Below are 22,460 nucleotides of genomic sequence, written 5' to 3' on the forward strand. Positions count from 1 at the left end.
CCCCCTGCCACGGACGCGCCGGAAAGCCAGGAGTGGACGAGGTAGGCGCTCGCCCCAGGCCACCCCGGCTCCCCAGGGGCGGTCCGCGAAAACCTACCGGGACAGCCGCGCTGTTTCCTCCCGCCGGTACAACTCCCGGCGCCCCGGGGCTGGGCGGTGGCGGTAGGGAGCCGCGCCGGAGGAGCCGCTGCTTGCGAAGCCGGGGAAGAAATCCCGCCGCAAACCCACCCACACGCCCCGGGTGGGGGCCCTCGCCGCACCCGCCCCGCCGCGCCCGCCCCCGCGGCAGCTCCTCACCTGCCCGCCGCTCCCGGGAGCCGCTTCTGCAGCTGCGCCGAGACACAAACTTTCCCCGCAAAACTTTGGGACCGGACGCGTTGTGAGAGGGGAGCCTCTCCTGAACGGGATTTCCCCGCCACGCCCCCTCCGGCACCAGGCAGGTGGGTCCATGCGGGGGCAGGTAAATCCGATGTTTGCTCGCCTGCTCCGCCGCCGCTTTATCTGCAGAGCCCGTGTATTACACGGAGAACTGCGCTCTGCTCTTGCCTCTGAGCGCCCCTGAAATTAAGCGCTCTGCTAACAGGTTTTGTTTGCTGCTACATATCTAGAGGTAGGCTCTATCTGTGCTAGCAAATAAGTGTATCTAAGCTGCCAGGTAGAGGCAAATCATAGCTGGAATTAGCTACTAAAATAGGTAGTATAAAAATTCTGTGTTCGTCTATTGGAAACGAGATGATAGAGAAAAACATTTAATTAGTGCTTGTTAACAATTCATATATGCCTTGCAAACGTTATCAAATTCTTGTGACAGTAGATCAGCCATGTAGATAAATTATATTGTCTCTCTTCAACAGGCACATTGTTTTGCTTACATTTCTTCAAGGAAGTCCTTGTAAAAATAGTTCTTGCTAAGATGGAGTAAGAACAGAGGAGTTTCAACTTTCCAGAGCTCTGCTCAAACCACTTCTATCCAGCTCTCTGCCCTGTGGGCATTTTGCTGCAGTTCTGTGTCCTTGGCATTACCCCAGCACTTAGTTTTGAAACACTCCCTGAGTCACTGCCCCATCACTCACTTAAGGCATAAGCCCTTTCTTGCAAAAAGTGGTAATGTAACACTTCATGCTTTTACAGCATCTTTTTGCCCTTCCAAGTCTTAAATAATCTCATGCACTGTTACAGCCAGTGCACAGGGATCACTTCTCCAACCAGCAAAGCACAACACCACCTTTGGTGACAAGTTGAACATGACCATCCAGCTCAAGATGATGATTCAGAGCGAGCAGTAAAAGAGCTCTGTACTGCTCTGATTTCCAGGGGGGTTAATTTAACAGAGTGTAATTATCTCGACCAGAGCTTAGATGCTGGGGACAACACATGTTCATTGAAAAGTGCTGCGGGATTTGAAGAAGCCACGGACAGCCTAGACCTGTGCGCAAGGGTGTTCCTTATGGATTTGCAATCCAAGAGTTAAGCCATCCTGCTCCTGCTTAGTTTGGGTAGTGTGAGTACATATAGCCTTGCTGTGGTGCTATAAATTTGGTCTGTTTTATATCATTTAAGGATCTCCCCAGTCACAGTTCATTACAGAGGCTGGCAGCTCAGAGCAGACACAGGAGAGCAAAGATTTTTTAAGGACAATCATGGATCCACTTTTAAAGTTCTGGTGAGTGAAGACTGAAAGACTGTCCTTCCCACCCATTGCTTGTCTGGCTCCATAGTAGAAAAAAAAAAAAGGAAAAAATGAGGAGGAAGGGAAATAGGTTTAACAGCTGAACATACCAGTTGTTTGCTGTTTCACAAGAGCTGAGAACATTTCCCCCTTTAGAGAACCTGGCAGGCGTGCAGTACTATGATAACCATTTGCCCTGACAAAAAATGCAGCCTCAGATTTAAATTACAGATCTATTAGTCCCTGATGGCCAGTGAGATTTTAGGGGAAAACAACATGTCTACTGAATTTTGGTTTCCTGAGGTAATACACTCAGGCGATTGTAACGGAGGTCACTGAAACTTCTAATAAGGCTATACAGATTAACCTTCCGAGTGTTATAGATTTAACTTCACTCAATAACTACATGTCGCAAACATATTTCTTCAGATTGATCTACCCAGGCTGTACCCATCAACTGATTAAAGTTATATATAACACTGAAAAGATCAGATGTCTTGATTTTTTTTTTTCTTTTTTTTCAGTTAAAGGAAGAAATTAATGACTTTGGGAGAAAGCCAAGTCTCATTTTACAACTTAATAAAAAAGCCCTGTGCATTTGGCTTATATAATACCTGTTCCACTGCAGGTTCTTCCAAACCAACTATGGATTTAAGAATCATTACAAGATTAAAAATTCAACATGCAGGTGAAATTAGACACTGGATTAGGAAGCTCATCAACTACGTAAATATAATCATCACCTTCTGAAGCCTGACATGTAAGAAAACAGAACTACGAAAGGGTGGCGGCAGCCTGTCTGTGTCAGCAGGGTTGGTACAGTGCCAGTACCTGCATCAGAAACCCTATTCTTGGCAGGTTTCTGCATGTTTCCTTTATCTTCTGGTAGACAAGCAGCTCAATGGTTAAAGTACCAGAGTCATCTTCTGCAAGCGGTGAGGCAGAAGCTGGTGGCAATGCCTCCTCATGGTAACAGCAGTAGTCAGGACAGTGAGAGAAGAAAGGTCATGAATTGAAACTGAAACCTGCCAAGAATCACAGGTCAATTTGGTGAAATAAAAACACATTTACCCTGCAGAAAGACCAATTTACGCTCTTTAAGCACATTTTCTCTGTAGTTTTTTGGCTCAGCTTCGCAGTGACAGCCATGGGGGAAAGTTTGGTGTGGAGGGTAGGTCACAGTTACCCACACTCACAACTGCTTCTCTGTGGACTGGTAGTGCACACTGTGTAAGCCCCGTGAATCCCCCGTGGGGGCCTGGGACCATCGCCCCATGAGAGGTGGCGCAGAAACCACGTGTACCATTGCTGTAAGCTATTAGGAAACCCCTCTCTCTTGCTGAACTTTCCACGCTGCCCAGCTTTCCATTTGACAGTTTTTAAAAGTTTGCACCAAAGCTAGCTCAGCCATCTACACATGTACACATTGAAAGGAGTCAGAAGTTGGGATTCTTATATTTAAAGAAAAATTTAATGTGACAACCATGACTCAAGAAGCAGCTGTGACAAAACTGTGCTTGTTTGGCCTGATCCTTTTCCAAGGGGGGAGGATTAGACCTTCAGAGGATTTTTTAAGATTAGGTAAATTCATTCCGAGTGCCGTTATCATTTACTGCAGTGAATTTTGGGACAGGCCTCACTGGCATAGTTTCAGTGCTGTGTGTTGTATATCAATATAGATATGATTAGACAAACCTTTGGTGATTAAGAGGATTTTATCATTATGAAGGTGTCTTTTGCTCCGGAGCATAAATCATTCAGCAAGAAGTTTCATTTTATTTCCTCAAGCTTTTTTAATTTTTGGTTAATTAGCTAGAAATATACCACATACAACATGCTCCTTTTCTCAGTTACAAGGCTAAAATTTGCCTCTACTAAAAATTGCTATGGGACATTTGATTGTTTCTTTAAAATATTGCTAGCAATTTGTTATAAAATTCATTTGCTCAGTATCAGGCATGCTGGGGTAATCATCAAAGCCTTTCTAGGCAAGTTGTGTGTTTACTCAAAAAATATTAGGCAATTCAAAATGTCTGTTGTTCTTCAGCTATTACAAAGTTTCATTTTTAAGAAGTCTCTAAAAAACAAACCCCACTTGACTTAAGCACTTCAGTGAGTTAATGGTGAAGTTATTTTATTCTAACTGGCTCCGGTCTCAAAAGATGGCCAAAAGAAAACAGCTGCAATCTTTTTTTCTGAAGGTTAGTGCATTATCTTACTCCAATTCTAAAATGTTCTTCAAATGGCAGCTACTAGTCTGTCAAGTGCTGTAGGGCTGGAGAATGCCTCAGGATATCCTGAAAATTGATTTTCTGAAATAGTCAATTCATTCTGTATTTAAAAGTTTGCTACGGGCTTCCAGTCACAGATGTAAATGGGAAGGTTAAGATTAACTCCCTTTCTCTTATTCCCTCTGCCCTAGCATGGGGTGGGCAGTGTATGAGGCGGTAGATGCCCCATCCCTGGAGACATTCAAGGCCAGGCTGGACAGGGCTCTGAGCAACCTGATCTAGTTGAAGATGTCCCTGCTCATTGCAGCAGGTTAGACTAGATAACCTTTGAAGGTCACTTTCAACCCAAACTATGATTTTATGTATGTTCTTATACTATTATATGATGCATTTACATCTTAGTTTGATGTATACCCAGTTTTCAGGCTCTGTGCTTGGAGGTTTTCAAGATAAGACTGGATAAAGCCCTGAGCAACCTGGCCTGACTCCATGGCTTACCCAGATGCATGCTGGCGGTTGGACTACAGGCTTCCTATGGTCCTAATCTATGTGAGATATCCTATGCTGTCTTCCTGGATAGCCCATTGAAACATTAGAAGGTCACACTTTCACAAAAATGGCTCATCTCACTCCTAAAATGAGAATTGAAGACTGCTACCCTAACACAGAATCACAGACCACAAACAGATGGACGAGGTCCTCGACTAGCATCAGAAAGGTTTCTGTTGCAATGCTGTGTGTAAAGCAAGGAGGAAGTTCCTGTGAAAGACTTCATCCCTTTCATTAGTAAATTCCAAAATAGGTCTGTTTTTCCAGGCCTTTTGAACAGTGTTTGTAAAAGCTTTGTAATATTGTAATTTCCAGTTCACCTGGTTCTAGAGAAGGGGTTCTTGATTCTGCCAAATAATGCTTGATATTAGAGTGCCTAGCTGGGAGACAGTTTCTTTGGTGTTTCAGTTATCGGCGTCACAGTGTTCACACAAAATTAATAGTGAATTTCTTAACTGTTTGATTTAAATGCTTTAAAGACATTCATAAAGATCTTGAAGGATATGTTCTTCATGCTTGTCTTTCAGTTTTGACTGAAGGGACATTAGCAGATCATCCTTACTGTGGAATCGGTGTTTTGCAGCTGTGACTGACTGCTGTTAGGCATTACACAGGTGGAAAAAAAAAACATCAAAACCCCTTTTAGAGAAGTTTTGCTATCTCTTACATGACCACTAAATGTCAGAGAAGTAAAATCTGAATATTGTGCTTTGGTCTGTACTCCCTGAGTGTGAGACAAACAAAATTCTCTTACTCCCAACAGCACTCTTGATAGTAGAAAGTTCTGCACTGATTCAACATCTGTTGACAAGCTGTCTATATAAATTGACAGAGAAATGAACTGATACATGAAACTGAGTGTATCTCCAAAGTGACACACAATCTGTTGAAACAAGACACCATACCATTAGATGTGTAATTCCAGTGTTGTGGTTCCTCTTCCATCCTAAAATTCCTGGAATAAAAAGCAGAAGTACAGTGACATGACAGTCTGGCAGCTGCCCTGAAGCACACATAAAAGAGGATTGAATTAAATAAAACTGTATAGACTTCTCTTATCCAGTGTCAGCATTGTATTATGTATTGAATTTTTGCTTTGCTTATTAGGACCAATGGACATATTTTGAACCAATTCCGACAGACTGGATTCAAACACTGAGCAAATTATGACATTATGGTATTCATATGTGCCAGTAAAAAAAAAAAAATATTGAGACATTGTGTGGCAAACAAGCATGGAAGGCAGAATAGGAACTAGAAACTAGGCAGACTAACAACAAGGCACTATATAGTAGGAAAGAGACAGAAAGAGAGTATGGGCATTAGTGCCAAGTGTTTGGTCATTGTGTAATAATTCACATCTGGCCAAATGTTACTATCATCCTAATACTTTGCACCTCTGCTGAGTATTATTACAGGGGCAGTCGAAAACATGGTCAAATACTCTATATTGGTTGTAGGATGCATGCTGGCTGGCCTAAATTTGGAAGCAATTTCACTGCTCATCACACATGTCCACTTAGCTAGAAGTTGGGATACATATAAAACAAAAGATAGGTTTTGAGGGGACATAACCAATAGAGGCCCATTATTGCCTATTTTTATAAAAAAATTTTATCACGACTGGGTTTTTAGACAAAAGTATTATACTGAGACAATGGTGATTGCTTGGTGGGCATCTTCTTTTGATCTAATTACTACAATAATGTAGCTAGATCTGTTGGCAGTATTTGATGAAGTTGACCATCATGTGGTGCTGTTTTACTTGAGAACTAGCAGGCGGATAAAGCTGCACTCCTCTTTCTCTTATCTCTCCTCCTACCTGGATCATTATTTGGAATTATGTGTGCTTCTGGCTCTGGGAACACCCTCACATCGTAAAAGCTCTTAGTTAAGATGGGGAGATGAGATGGATTTGGGAGTCAGTAGCATACATGGGCAATTAAACTCAGTGTCTTTGTAATAGTGTAATCAAGCTTTCCAAACAGGAAAGTGCATAGCTTTACATATAAAGGAAGAATAGCCTGAGAAAACTAAATATGTCTCTAACACTGGACTGTTCAGAGGAGGAGATCTGGAAGAACTGTTTCAGCTCAGGCTGGGAACTGGGCGTGGAGCTGTTCTTGGAACCAGGATGATGGCAGAAAGTTCTCCAGGTGAGGTGGTTTTCCCCCTATGACATACCCACCTCCATTTGTACTGCCTGAAGGCTCTGCTGCTGAAAAATGCTGTAGAAGAAAGTGCAAGTGAATGCCATGATGGAGCCCCAGGATCATAAAATCTTAACAGATCTACCAGGTTTCCTGTTAAGCTCCCTTGGTTCAGCTCAACTCAGCTGTATGTAAACGATGCTCTCCAGGATTTGGCTTACTTTCTCTCTAGTAATTAGGTTTCCCAGGAAGGTTTTTCTTTAATTTTAGGAATCTTTTCCTCATAACCAATCTAATTTTTCTTCTTTCATTTCGTGCCCTTTTCTTCTTGTTCTTTTCCCAAAGGAGATAGAATAGCTCACTACCTTCTTTGTGGTAACCTGTTACATGGTAAATCATTGCTTCCTGCTAAGGAAACCACTCTCCAGAGCAGATTGTTTCCTTAATAAGAAGCAATCATCCTTCACCCTATGTTTGAATTCTGCAATGAATTTATCTCACTCATGAATCCAGTGTAAGCCACCTTTCTGTCTCATTGTAACCTACTCAACAAAGGTGGTTTTCTCAAAGGTTTTCTCAATGCATCTCAAAGGTGGGTGCATTAAATGACTCATTCTCCTGGCCAAGACTTCCTTTAGATTTGTGACTGCTGAATTCACCTTTTCCAGATGGTATCATAGTTTTCTGTCTCTCAGTCTAGGGAATGAAATTTAAGAATATGTGATAAGTAACATGGGACAGATTATGAACTTCTGCAAATGCATTTGTGCAGTACTTTCAATGCTAGACACTGTTTTTCCACATCTGGAGAGTAGAATATGATCTATTACCCCATCCATGAGAGAATATAAAATAATTGTAGGGTTCATCTTTATGTAGGAAAATATTTATGTGTGCAATTAAGCACTTGCTAACAACCACTGGAAGTGTGGCATAGTCTCAAGCACCTTTCTTAGTACACAACTGATCTGGGCTTCAAAAATTTAATGATTGTTTATACTTATTTATAAGTGTGTTGTTGTTTGTTTGTTTGTTTGTTTGTTTTTTAAAGTGTGCTTGGGAATTCGATCAACTTTTGGAAATGGAAAAACTTGAATGTTTTTGTTGTTTTGTAATTTTTGGGATTATCTTAATTACTATGGGAAAACAGCTAAAGAATAAACAAAGCAGCCTGTTATTCTTTTGTTTGCTTTACAAATAAATGTTCCACTTCATAATTACCCCTTTAAATCTAAATGCTTAGGTACAAAATATATTGTTTAGGAAAGCTTTACAGTCATCATGGCAAATATTTGACAGTACTTGTAGAACTAAGACACAGATAAAACGATTTATTGTGTTGTTTATAAACTGCAGAATTCTTGGTCAGTAGAGGTTTAAGGTTTTTTGTTTGAATGTTAGACAGAAGGAGAAACTGCAAGAAATGTGGGTCCTGTACACACCTAGCATCCTTAGTGTAATATTTGTGGGTTGTCATCGACCACATTTTCCAACTACAGCTGTTTCTATTTATTGATCATATATATTAAGGTAAACACGTTTAAGACTGCACACATACATGATGTATACTCTTCTAACTTATAAATATGTCTGTATGTTCCTTTGTTTCAAATTTGCAGGTCATCTAGAAAGAACTGAGCTTCCAAAACCAATAGAAAATTCTAACAGTGAATTAAAGTAGCAGGAATTTTTGTTTATTTTCCTTAATGTCTTTCATAGATATCAAATTGGTGTTAGATGCACAGTTGCTGCTTGTGTCAGTGTAATAACACCAACTGCCAAGCTATGTGTTCAAAAGCAAATAAATTTAAATAATCAGGGTTCTCAGGATCATCTGCTGTAAAAAAAAAAGTCCTATGTGTTAGGTAGCTCACAGGGAAACCTTCATTAAAAAACCCTATTGACACCCTGCTGCTAGAGGTCCATATACCACAAAGAACCAAATACAGTCTCTCACTGCAGTTTGGATTTATTAACCTAGAAGTCCAGAGCTCCACAACATGAAACTCCTCTCCAGTCTGCAGCCTGGGCCACTCCAGAGTCTTTACCTGTGATTCCTCTTCTCACACCCCAGGACCTGCAGAAAATTACTGCCACATCCTTTCTTCCAGGTGGAGTAACTAGCCAGGTGATAGCTGCCAGCTGTGAAACAACAGATTTTACAGAGGGTTGCCCCAAAACCACCAGCAAGGACTAACAAGATGGAAAAATTCAGGCTCCCACTCAATCACTGGTCCTACTATCACCAACTGCCAATTTATATGTCAGGGGGAGTGGAGAGACGGTTTAGTAAAGGGATTAAATTATATTTAGCAAATTAGATAGGGAGCAGTTTTTCTTCAGATCATCTTTTCTTTCCAAGTGACTGCAAGCACGCTTTTAGACTATGTTTTTTAATATAAGGTTAAGGTATCCTCTACAGAAGGTCAAAGTGAATGAGTTAGCAGCATTTGCTTAGGTCTCCTTGCCCTCAGCAAGGTTATTCATTGTGCTGCAATATTATTCTGGGGCTGAAGGCTATAGATATGATTTCCATTCTGCCACCCTCCCAGCAAAATGGGGCCTCTCATTTAGCTACTTCAGATCATGGTTTGCAATTGATGGATCAATTTCAAATAAAATGTATGAAATTCACCTTATGACATAAATGTATCTTGTATTCAACACCGGCCTTCGTTACGCTGCATTCTCTAGCAGTTGCCTGTAAAGATTACATTAGATGGAGAAAGAGACTTCTAAGCCATCAAAGAGGACTGAATGCAATCCTTTAAGGAGATGATGGTAGCATGAAACCTGGTCATTTTCAATAAATGAGATACAACACCTTTCAGGTATTACACATGCCCCCGAGCATCCTTTTTCATTTCTGCATTGTTATGATCACACTTTCTGCTTCAGCAATGTCTTTTTTTCTGCCATCCTAGTGTTAGAAAACCAGAACCACCATCATTACCTCTATCACCACCACCACCAAAAGACAGGATAATTTGACAGGAAAAACTGCAATATCAACTACATGCAATTTAATATCATGCAGTGTATAGATAAAATGAGCTCCCCATCCATCTTTTGATGTATATTAGCTTTGAGTCCACAGGCAGGTTGAATATTCAGACAGAATGGCTTTCTTCTAGTCAACAGGCCCACAAAGACTGATACTTCACACCACAAAAATTTCCTCTAACTGAGATGATGAAATATCCTGTATTCCAGGAATGCATACTTTTTCATTTGAGATGATATTAATCACTGATCAGAGCAGGTCAACAAATTTGGCATTTCTGATTTTTGCTGCATACAATGAACTTGTAAATCAGAATAAATATTTGCAAATATTTATACACAGCTATGGCAAAGCCTATGGGGAATGCATGTCATGGCAGAAGTAGTAGTTTACAGTGCTGGCAGATAGAGATCCTGTTGCCATCTAACAGCTCCTAGTTGGGCACAGGCAACACATTTTGTTCTGGCATGTCCATGCTCTCCTGCATAAGCATGAGTAACTCTCATGTCAATGCCACCAAAAACTTGGGGTTGAGAGGCCTGAAGGTAATGGTGGCTGTGGCTCACTCTTCTCACCCCAGATCTCCTTCATATTCATAGAAGCTGAGTCACTATTTCCACAGAGAGTCTGACAGCCACCACGATTCCTTGCTGCTTCCCCTTCAAGCACATCTAGATCTTCATCTGTCTCTTCCAGAACTGTTTATCAGAGGTAGTGTAAGCCCAAGTGATGCTATAATTATTTAGAAATTCCTTTTAGCTGTTGTCAGTCCCTTGCCCAAGCAGGGAAAGTGCACCTCCTTGGGTTCTCTCCTAGGAGACAGTGGCCAGCCAGGAAACTGGTGCAAAAAGTCTCATGTTTCCTACTACACATTAGCAAGCCCCAATCAAATGCTATGTGCTTGGAGGAACTGCAAGGGAAAAGGTATTTTATCTGTAAATAGCTAACCCCACATTTAGCCATACCTGTGTAAATCTGCAGGGACTCTTCTGAAGCTGATGGGGCAGCTCTAGAGTTACCTCATTCAGCAGGGCCCCGTGTAAGAAACGGGTGTATGCTCAGGAGGATGGAAGCTCTATCTGAAGGTTAAGGTACACAAAAACATTTCAGGAGCTTGAGGAAGAAAATTAGTGTGTGAACATGAAAACCTGAGGAAGGAATGAAGAAATTAATTATCAGACCAAGGGAAAAACAAAGCAGCATGCAGAAAAACAATTAGTAGTTGAAAATGCTCTTGAGCCCAGTAACCTTGGAGAATGCATTGAGATAGTGGTGGTGGCTGTTGTCACTTAAGGCAATTATTGGATATCATATAAACCCTTTTTCAAACCAAGACAGAGTTGTTTATGTTTTAGGAAGCAGCCATCAATAGTGAAATTAAATATCTGAATGAATGCAGGAACATGTTCTAATAAAACACGAAGGAAGTAATCAGGGAAGATTATCAGTCTTGTCAGCCTGATATTTAGCAGCAATAAAAAAGAAAGTCTGCCACCAATGTACTTTCCTTTTTGCAAGCTGAGCCTATCTAGCATAATATTAAATGGCAGAGACTTATAAAGAGTTTAAGAGCTTCTCTGCAGGATGGAGCTGAAGACACACAGAAAACTGAGATTTACACTGGATTATTAAACTGGCTTACTCTTAATGCCAAACCAGGGCATCCCGGGATCAGCAATAACTTCCTGTGATTGCAGAGACCAGCCTCCAGTCACGCAGATGACCTGAACAGGAGTTTGATGAGTTGCAAAAGGAGGCTTTGTATTCTGGCCTAAAGGAAAGCAAGACTTAACAGGCTCAGGACAGAAACACAGGACCCATTTGTACCCCACTGATCTTTTTTCCTCTGTCTCCAAGAAACAAATGAAGGGTGGCAATGCCCAGCTACATCTGGAGGTGCCTGGTACAAATCCCCATGCAGGCACTCGAAAAGGAGGTCACTGCTTGCAGTCACAACCTTACACTGTACCCTGGATACAAATAACACCCAGCAATAGAGCACAGCCTGTGCCTGCTACTATAGCTCAACAGATGGAGTAGCTGCTAAGCTTAGCTTGCAGGATTGAGAGATGGATTTTTTGTTTTATAAGCAAGACCATGTGCAGATGAACTGCGGATTGCCTACAGTTCACCAACATAAAATCTATTACTTAGCATTTTTATAGGTCAACATACTTGGTGTCACTCTCTTCTCTCATCTCTTCCCTGCCTATTTCATTTCAGAAAGTTGTTTGCTTGCTTTTCTCTCGTGTTTCAGAGTTGAACTTCAGCAACTGAAAGTGGTGCACCTTGCTTAGAAAGTTTCTGAAATTTACTAACGCTCATCTTTGATGAGCTAGCTTAAGACAGGTAGCACAATACATTTGCATATAGTTTCACATTGTTTTTCTGTGCTTTTATTGTAAGTGGGATTTCTATAAAAAACCAAAAAAAAGACACAGAAGCTGATGACAAAGTTGGTGTCAAAGCTTCACTATGAAGCTTTGATGTAAACTTCTGTTTCTCAATACATTCTCCATGAAATCTCAGAAGGCCATTTTAACAGCTTTGGAAATTTCACACTTTGTACTTAAGTTCTAATGTCTTTCTTAAAACACACCCATTTCTACCATGAGGTAGTAATAATTTTAGCTGTTGTTTCCACACCTCTAGGCCCATTATAGAACCTTACACAACTTTATTATAGACTGGGCTCCAAATGCCTGAAATACCAGCAGAACAATTTTTGTGAGATGACATCTTCAGACTAAATCTCTATATTTACCTTAAAGATTAGCATAAGTATGAAAGTGATCTGTCTGGGTGAAATTTTTGCTTGCATGAAGAAAGCTGTCTCTGTCTCTATCTGCATCGTTGTTTTAAATTGGCATTTTTTCTTATCAGAACAATAAAATTGCTTATTGTGAGTCAAATTTCCATGAATAAGGGAAAAAATACGAAAGTGGCTAGACAGAGCTCTGTGTGCATTAGGTAGAGACCCACAGAGGGAGTGTAAATGAAAGATGTAACTAATTGATAATCTTAAAAATATAAAACAGGTTCCCTTCTGAATGTAGCCATTACAATTTATGATTTCTGCCAAAGTGTATATTGATCTCTCTGTCTTAAGAATCAGCACCTTTCCCTGCTGATTGAATTCTAATTACTCACTCCATAGTTACATTGATTTTAACAGACTTCTGGACAATTTTGTACTAAGCTGGTTTCAAATTACACTTAATGAATTTGTCATGACTATCGATATAAAAACTTCCATTCTACAGCAACCTGAAAAAGAAAGAAACTGCTTTTCCTCCCTTCTGCACAGGCCAAAGTTGTCCAAAACTTATACTGTGCTCATCTGGAGCAGGCTCATGATCTCTCTGATGAGAAAAGGCAGAAAATAGCCATTGGTTTTGTTTGCTTAAACCCAATGATGAGTACGTCTCCAGCAAAAAGTGATTAGATTCAGTGCACAAGTTCGTATTTTCAAACAAAAATTCAATCACTTTCCTTATAAAGCACCAAAGTCAGGAAAATCTTCCTTCTGCCCTCTCCAAAATATGAATAACATAGTTAAAGGATAGGCAAGTCATACTGGTGCTGGTTATGTATTTCATGTATGGGACAAAGTCCTCCACCAACAAGCAGGCAATGCATGAAGCATAACAAAGGTTAACAGCAAAAAGTTTACTTACAGTGTTATGATCTATGCACTTTGGAGATACTTGGCTGCAGCCCATGCATGTGTGTCTGTGATGAAGAGACACGGATTAGATATCCAGGTGCCACTTGGGCATCACAGGTCTACCTGTACCCCCCGAAGCCACAGACCATGGGCGATGGGCAGCAAGGTGCCTGGTTCAGCTGCCTGGGGCTGTCCCCAGACTCTCTGCCTGCTCCCAGGGTCAGTCCCTTGATGATGGGTCCCCCTGCCTGCCTAATGCACATCCAGGCACAGGCATTTGCATAAATCAATCAAATCAGCCAGACTTACAATTAACTTCAGGGAATCTTTTTTGGCTTCATGCTTTTATTTCCCTACTCTTTTGACTTATTGCTATATAAAGGAGCATTCAATATTCAGTCAGGCTGAAAGATGTTGATTATATTCATCAGCTTTAATAAGATATAAGATCTTATTTTCTTGAATTATCTATAGATCAAAGATATGATCAATGGCAGCCTTTAAATATTTCCAAGTCAATATTTCCAGAGAAGCTGTCATTAAAAAGGACCTAGACATGTTTTTCAACTGAAGACCCAACCCCTGCTTGCAGACCTTGATCTTCTTCGTTCCAAAGTTGATTTTTTTGGGTGCAGCAGTTCTGGTGCTAACTGTGGTTGAAGCAGTAAGATATCTACAGATCCAGATTATATATATATATATTTAAAATTATTATTATTATTACGACTATACCTAAACTACCAGACACAGAAGTACCCTGGAGTCCTGTTCATGGATGCATCTCCCCTGTGTTTTAAGCCCATGTTGGGGTGAGACAAGGGCACAACCCCATCCGCTCCCACCACCACCATTTCTGTGGGAGGGAAGCGGGGTGTGCAGAGCAGTGTGTGCCCATTGCTCTGCCCTTGCCCCGAAGGGACCAGGCTCCTGCTTTGCACTTCCTGCCTGAATGAGACGGACTTCTAGCTGCTGTCTGCTGGAAGGAGTGTGATTTCAGAATACAATTTTCAGTCTAAATGGTAGAACTGTGGGTGTGTTTGAGCAAAAAAGAAATGAAGAAAACCAATTACTTTAAAAGCAGGCAATGATTTCACAGCACATGCCTATCGTGCATTCAAAATCACCGATTTACTACACATATCCTTTCTGGAAGTGACATACAGAAATTTTACTGCAAAGACAGGTTATTTTTTGTTTCTAATGAGGAAATGAATGAGTTCTCCTCCTCCAACTCTGCACATAGGGAACAATTCCAGTAGACAGGAGAGTTTGATGATTTCAGATGTTATTTTCTAAATTATAAAGCTTCCTGTGGAGATGAACTTTCTTACAGTCTCTGATAAACTATCTGGTGATTACTCTGAAGAGTAGTAAATGATCTAAAAATATGTATATCATCTTTGGAAGGAGAAAATAGATTGAAGGAGTCCTTTAAACCTGAAAGCTGAGTGGTTTGTTCTCTGTTGGGATAAACACATCAAGTTAGGGTTTACTTTGAGCAGCCTAATAGAAAACAATCTGCATAAATAGATGAAATTTTATCAGACAATGAATAAAAGATTCAAACAGAAAATTGTTTTTCTTTAGTTTCTATGAGGACTAAAAAGAACAAAATTACTGGGCTATTTCTTTCCCCTTAAAATCTTTTTATAGATAATGGTGAACAGATGATTCCTTCAAACTTCACTTGCGATAAATTCAAGACAAGATAATATAATCATCCATCTTCTTGATGAACCTCATCATCTTATCTTCAGTGTGAATCCAGGAGAAAAACTGAACAAGCCATGCATCTACACATCTCTTCATTTAAAAATTACAGCTGAAGGTTAGAAAATGTTTAAGGTCAAACTTCTAAGCTACCATCTGGAGCTCATTTAACAATTGCCAAGAACATCTGCCACTACTGCACATGCTTAAGACAAAACTTAGCCAGCATCACCTTTTAGTTTAAGGACAAAATCCTAGAGTTACATGAGCATTGGCTGTGATGCTTTGCTGCCAGCAGTCAGAATTCAGCACAAATTTAGTGCAGTTTGGCAACCAGTGGAGTCATTAATAGATAAAGATAGTCTTGTAGTTCTTAACACAGTGTTCACCATCTAAAACCCCATCTCACAAATAATAGTGTCATTTATGACTTTGCAAGACCCATCAAAAACACTGTGTGGGGGGTGGGGTGGGTATCTCCTGGCCGATGAGGACTGAGATTCAGCTGTGGGGTGGTCAAAGGAAACTCCCATCGCTGCTGTCAGAGCCACCCCTCTGCTGTGGCTGCGCAAGGAGTCTGCAGCGCTCAGATTGCTGAAGGCAGTATTTTTCAGGAGTGCTGTAAGTGAAATATGAAGGCAGACACTTAAGAGCTAAACAAAACACATCCACAGAGGTGGGTGTAATATTATCTGAACTTTTATGGCAAAAGTGCAAGATACAAAATTCAGAGAAACACACAGCTCACAAGGTCTAATTCCTCAGATAGAGTTCAGCTTCTTTATTCATATTTTAAGATATAGCAAATCACACTGGCTATTAATTCCTTACATTGATGAAAACATTTAGAGTTTTAGAAATACTGTAAGGCTGCTATTCTTTACTCACATACATGAATTCCTAGTAGCGAGAAGTAGATGATGTGACATGTATTACTAAATACAGAAGAAATATTTGCACTTTTTTTTTATGACCTATATGGAAATTATACCCTCTAAATGATGGACATGACATATAAGATGTCTATTAACATACAATGATAATTTTAACTAGAAGGAGAGGTTTTACATGATTGCATCATTAATTTAGTGATTTGATCCAACAGGACAGACCCTTTCAGACATGCTTAGTGTAGTCAAATTTCTGTAGTTTGGTAAATGTCATGAAATAGATTATTTTCCATAGGTGAAAAAGTAATACAATATATTGAGCATTTAGTGATTGACCTAAGTATTTAGTGATTCATCTGCAACATTATCTGTAACATGTAATAACAGATGTGCAATTCAAGATAATGTATATTAATAGGTATAATAAATAATTTTATTCCCTTTATAGAACACTGAATCTGTATTTTAATGGTGTCTAGAAAGCACAGAAAATTGAAATTATTGCTTTCATTCAGTTGAAAAGCTGTGAATCTGACTAAAATTCCCACATTGATTATAGATCAATTTACTTTTAAAACTGAAAAAGAGGAGTTATGCTCCATGTCTTGTTCTTTATGAGGTTTTAAATTACATTATATTTTGTATTTTAATAGATGGCAGAATTTAATCAGAGGGACAGGAATTATGTAGAAACTGGTAGTTGTCTAATGGTGTGGAGAAGATTAATGAAAAGTATTGTGTTATTTTTGTATTTTGATTTCTGTGTTTTTTTTTTTTTTTTAATTATAGATAAACATATCTGCTAAAAGGTTATAATCAAATTGGGTTTTTTTTACAGAATCTTTGTATGAAAATTAAGAGGAAGGTGCTTTTAACTAAACTTTCAATCAAACAACTATTTGTTTTCCCAAATTCAGAACACCATTACCAAATCCATGATACACATGACACTGAGTGTGATCTCCACCTGGGCTTATCTTTCCAGTTCTGTTCAAGAACTTTAACCAGCAGAGATACCTGTTACTTTGAATGTGGTTTTGTATTTTTTCTTAATGTCTAGAAATTATTTATCTTTAGTAGGTTCTAAACATTTTCTTCATTTTCTAGCCTGAAAAGTGTTTACAGCTGAACCAGAATTTGTAAGCAGGCTGGCTATCACGGTGTGACTCTGAAAACACACCCTCACCTGATCCAGATTAATTTAGACTGTCACTGTATGCTCGGTTTGCTGAATCTTCCTATAGTAACTTTTCTAGATTATGAAATTGAAAAAGATCTGCTTTTGAGAAAGAATTGACAAGCAAAAAGTGATCGTTCTTCACAGCATACCTGCAGATGTTAAGTAAAATGTCTCCAAAACTTTAATTACAGTAAAAGGAAAGAGAATGCTGAGATTAATGGTAAAATAGATTTATGAGATCAAACATTTAAAGGTCAGAAAAGCCTAGCAGTTAATGTTGACAGGCAACGTTTACAGGATTAAGTTGCACGTTTTGCATACCTTAAAACAGCAAAGAAAAATAATGTTTTATGCTTAATATGGAGCAAAAGAAAGACAAGTCTGAGCAGAAACCTGTGTGGGAGTTGTATATAAGAATATGGACACATCTTTTTCAATAGAAATGGAAGCTTTTACTGGGTTATTTCAGCTACTATTTTTTATTTCAGAAATAATGACATAACTCTAATAAAGTTACAGGCATGGGTAATACTATGCTTTTTTATTTGTTTGTAGTTGGTAAGCATGTGTATTTTCTGCCCGTGTTTGCTAAACTGCATTTTTTTGTATTGTTGAAGATACGTAAAAATAGTCACAATTTATTGCATTAATGCGTGTCTAATATCAGCCAGTGCCACCAGCCACTGCACAATACCTTCTTTGTCCCTCTGCAAAATAGGGATGATAATAGTTTACATTTACTTTATCTCAATGCAGTATTGTGCTCCTTAATCATGTCCTACCAAGCAAGCACACTTAAGCATGGGAAGTCCTTGAGGAAGAACAAAAAAAAAGAAATGAAAAAGCAGAACAATTTGAAATCAAATTAGAGTGGAGGATGGGGGAACTTTAAACCTGGGACAAGTTAGTATCAGTTGGATATTTTTTAAACAAAAACTTTGTGTGGCCTGTATTTTCCCTTTGCTTTTATTGAAGACATTTATAGGTTTTAATAACTGCAAAGACTTATGCTCAGCATCTAGTGTCGCATGCCCTGCTGTGGTTATAATGCTGATAGTGCCAACAGCATGATACCTTAGCGGAAACAGATTTTTTTGTATGCTGCATGTCAGTCAGGTGGTGCCCCCCTCCCACAGGCCTGGCTCTGGCCCTCTATCCCCTCTCCCCATCTCACAGATCTTCCTGGGCTGCCTGACAGCAGTTTGGAGCTGCTCAGGCACTAGGGGTTTTGGTGCCACCACAGGCAGATAGACATGTAAAGAATGATGCACATCAGGGGAGGGCATGAAAAACCATGTCACATGTGCCCTCCTGACTACCAGCTGCTGAAAGCTGATGTTTCAGCCTATTCTTTCCACCATTAGACAGAGGCTATTGTGGAGGTAACCTGGTTTGTGGTGAGGTTCAGTTGGGCTGGGAAAGAGAGAGTGGGAAAAAAAGCACAGAAATGGGACTAGGGAGTAATGGGCAAGGAGGGTAAGGTTAGAAGGAAATTGCATGAAATGGGGGAAAGCAGAAAATCAAAAGAATAAAAAAATAGGTTAAAGTGTCTAAAAAAAGGAGTTGGGAGGGGGAAAGAAAAGAAAGGAAGTACTGGAGGTTACTTTGAAAAGTTTGCTGATGCTGTTGAAAAATGTGTAGTTTCAGGAATTTCCCAGTATACTCCAACTCTACAAACAGGAGAAGACAGGCTGAAAAAGCCGGTCTTATTTTAATTAAATGTTTATTTAAGTCTAAAATATTTGAAAATTATAATTGATTTCCCCCAGCAATGCCATTAACCAAGCCCCTTTCACAGAGATCTTTGAAAAGCAGTCAACTCATGAAAAATCCCAGTTGGCAACTTTTTTTTCCGTGAAAAAGCAGTTTACCGCAATCTTCAAAGGCCAGGATCTGGCATAGTTTTCTCTTGAGTCAAGTTAACTCTGCAAGCTGAAGCCCTGCCAGGAAGCATGAAGTGTTCCAGGTAGCTGCAAGCATGGTTGCTGCGTGCCCAGACCCATGAGCCAGGGCGATAGACCTTCTTGCCCAACTGCCTAAACAGTCATTGATAGCACATGTGACCTGCCCATGTTAATAGAGCCCATTTTCGTTAGTGGGCCAGGTGGCAAACTGCAGCCATTCAGCAGCTGTCTCATGAGCATCTGAACTTTCCCTTTACCATTGCCAGGGTGGATGGTTGAGTGTAGTACCAACACAGCTGTTCAGTGTAACCCATCCCTGCTCATGAACTATTAAGGCTTTTTAGCAGAACCTGTGGCGATAGCATAAGGGGTAATAGTTTCAAACTAAAGGAGGGAGATTCAGGCAAGACAAGAGGAAGAAATTTTTTATAATGAGGGTGGTGGAACACTGGCACAGGTTGCCTAGAGAGGTGGTAGATGCTCCATCCCTGGAAACATTGAAGGCCAGGCTGGACAGGGCTCTGAACAACCTGATCTAGTTGAAGATGTCCCTGCTCATTGCAGAGGGGGGTGGACTAGACAACCTTTGAAGGTCCCTTCCAAGCCAAACTATCCTATGATTCTATGATCCTATGACTTCATGAAGTGTCCAGCCATGGCATTACAGAGCACGGTCTATAGGCAGAGGCATGATCCCACAGTAAGAACAAAATAAATGAGTTTGCATGGAGTTTCATTCTGCAAAAGATAATCTGCTCCCACCATCCTTCAGTGTCAGTGGAAATCCCCTGCACTAGCAAGGTGCAACAGCCATACACCTGAGCAGACTCTTGTCATTCAGAGACCACAGAGCTAAGGCTTGGTTTAAATGATTGTTTCTTGAACAAGGCTTCTGCTGACTGTGGTCAGTTTCAATGACTAAGAACAAATCTTTCAGAAATAAGAATGCCACATTCCTACTACTGTGCAATAAAAAGACACAGGGATATTTAGAGAAAATTAAAATTAATGCCCTTGCTGCAACAGGTGCAAAAATATATGCAGCGATTAGTTGCCTAAAAGCTCAAATGGCCCGCAAAACTTCTAAATAAGGTTGATGCTGGGAAACCATAGACCAAACATTCTGAAAATCTGGCTCTTTTGATGTGTTCTAGGTAAGATACTTTAATATTTACATCACATGGTCTTTGTAATTCTGACATCAGAACAGACACAGAACAAAGGTCAACAGAAAGAAAAAAAACAATAATAATAAAACAAAATTCATATATTTTCTTGTCTTTAGCAAATACACAATGGAGGTGGCTGGGCACATTTAGAGGAGGGCATTTTTCAGACAGAAATATCATTCTGTGAAAGAAAGCTCTCAAAGATACTCTAAATACAGTTTCAGTGCGGAAAGAATTTCTGGTCAGAGTACATATATAACTAATTATCCACTGGCTACAGCCCCCACTGGGGGCTCAACTCCTTGTTGTGGCTCATTTTGCCAAGGAATCTGAACCTCTAAATAAGAGAAGAATGCCTGGACTCCTGGGCTGCAGTGGGAAGGACCTTGAGGAGGACATTTAGAGTGGGACAGCACCTTTCTCCAGCTCCTTGGCCTTGGGCTCCCTACTCGCCCCCTGCCTAGCCCAAACAACACCTGGTGATCATGGCAATTTCCTGGGACGTGCCTAGGAGTCTAAAAAGGGATGTCTCCCATGCTGTGAGCAGCTGCCAAAGAACTAGGAGAGCCCCCCGCCTTCCCAGCAAGCCTCTCAGTTGGAAGTAGCCTCTCTATCACTCTTGGTGGTTGTTAACAGTCAAGGAGTTCATAAAAGGAAATTGAGTTTTCCATTTCTGGAGAAAAATCAAATGACCTGCTTTTGAGTCTGAGACCAAGGCAGACACAAAAATATGAAGTACAATTTTTTTTTTATATCAATTTAATTGCATATTTCTTTCCAACTATATGACCACCTGGATGCAGTCACAACAATAACAACAACAAATCAATGTTTGTGAGGAAATGCAGTTAAGTATTAAGATCTAATAATATTCTCTCTTGGAAGCAGCTGTAAAATTCTTTGTTTCCCTTTGCGAACAGAATGCTGAGAACCAACAAGTGTCTAATATTATTCTTCCCCAGATGAAATGAAAAGATATTGATTTCTACAGAATAAATTCCCTAATATGTAAACACATTATTCTAAGGCTTAGAAGAATAATATTTCTGCTCTCATCTAAAAACACTTGAAGGAAATATTTTATCCAAAGAATATAATAAAATGTTGTATACGCTTCCTGAAAAAAACCCACCAAATATATAAAGCACCTTTTCACACAGTGGACATGTACATTCCTCCCTTTACATTATATTTACCTGAGAAAAGACATCTCTGAACACTAAAAGGGGTCTGCAAGGTTTTAGTTGATTACATGATGTTTGGTCATGAGGTTGGATTTCTGAAGAGGATCTCCTTCTTACCTATTGCAAAGACCATTCATGTTACCTGTTTGAAATAGTGATTCTACTGCTTTACACCAGCGTAAATGACCACAGAAGAGATAAGGAATAGGCATGAATAAGGTATAAAGTACCTTCTTTTACTGGAGTGGTTTTGCAACTGACATTTAGGGGCTTTTCATTAGGTTGATCATGCCTTGCATTTCCTTGAAAAGGGAAATCTTTACAAATTTTTCTGAATTTTATTAGCAGTCTCTTAGTCATCTATGAGGTAATTCATCCCAGTTAATAAGGCAAGAAGCAGAAGTGTCCCAAGTACCATAGAAGAAAGATGACACTGGCATGTTTCCAGCCTCCCTGGATGAAGAAACTGTCTAAAAACCTAGATAATATTCTGAAATATTTTTTCAAAGTGCAATCAATCATTTGAACCCTTGGACTTCTTTTCAGAGTCATTTGTCCATTATGATAAGCATACCAGGACATCTATGACTGTATCTAGCTATTTCTATATGCACAGACTGAGAGAAGCTTTTCAGATTTAGGTGGTTTAGATTTTAGAAATATCATTTACTCCTCTGTTTTTTCTTCTGTCTTTTCCTCAGAATGGACTGCCATCATTCATATTTAGTTGAGGCACAGGCTGTTCTAACTCATCAGCTGAAGTACCATTCTACAAGAGGCTTGGCCATGGAGACTATTCTTTCATAAACATCTACCATTTCCCAGCAGCTTTGCCTTGTCTCAAGCACATGCATAATGGAAAAGAAAAGGCTCAGAAGTTACAAGCTGCACAATAAAGGACAAAGAACATTCCTGTGTCTGTTGTGGAATAAAGCAAAAAAGCAAAGAAGAGAAACATGTTATATTCATGGTTACCCAGGACAGAAAAAGGAGAAGGCAGCCTCAAGATTAACAGGAAAAAAGTTACTTGAATTGTCGTAGTCACAATAACTAGATGGAAAAAAACAATCATACATTACAATTCAAGTTAAATAAAAGCTTGTTTCTGCCTAGTACTTTTGAGAATTTGTCCATGAGCACTTCATTATTTAAA

General features: G+C 39.8%; 1 protein-coding gene and 1 long non-coding RNA gene across 9 annotated transcripts in view; one reads left to right on the forward strand and one right to left on the reverse strand.

Annotated features, from left to right (window-relative positions):
- CHST9 (carbohydrate sulfotransferase 9) overlaps positions 1 to 461 on the reverse strand; it is a 96,083-nt gene extending 95,622 nt beyond the window's left edge. For 2 of the 6 annotated variants that reach the window (XM_065053384.1, XM_065053393.1), the window contains exon 1: positions 298 to 461. The gene's annotated coding sequence lies outside the window, so the exon portion shown is untranslated. Of the gene's footprint in view, positions 1 to 97; positions 229 to 297 lie in introns of those variants that run through there. The other 4 variants (XM_065053389.1, XM_065053385.1, XM_065053390.1 and 1 more) reach the window with 4 other exon arrangements.
- On the forward strand, positions 306 to 22,422 carry LOC110365724 (uncharacterized). 3 transcript variants are annotated; one of them, XR_010470532.1, is made up of 4 exons: positions 306 to 440; positions 1,561 to 1,663; positions 2,194 to 2,429; positions 22,009 to 22,422. It is a non-coding gene; the product is annotated as an uncharacterized LOC110365724 (long non-coding RNA). The 3 variants fall into 3 exon arrangements; XR_010470531.1 differs by lacking the exon at positions 22,009 to 22,422 and adding an exon at positions 4,319 to 5,507; XR_002425453.2 differs by lacking the exon at positions 22,009 to 22,422 and having other exon boundaries at positions 2,194 to 5,507.
- Positions 22,423 to 22,460: the final 38 nt, after the last annotated feature.

This window comes from Columba livia, chromosome 2 (assembly GCF_036013475.1).
Source record: "Columba livia isolate bColLiv1 breed racing homer chromosome 2, bColLiv1.pat.W.v2, whole genome shotgun sequence".
Lineage (NCBI taxonomy): Eukaryota > Metazoa > Chordata > Aves > Columbiformes > Columbidae > Columba > Columba livia.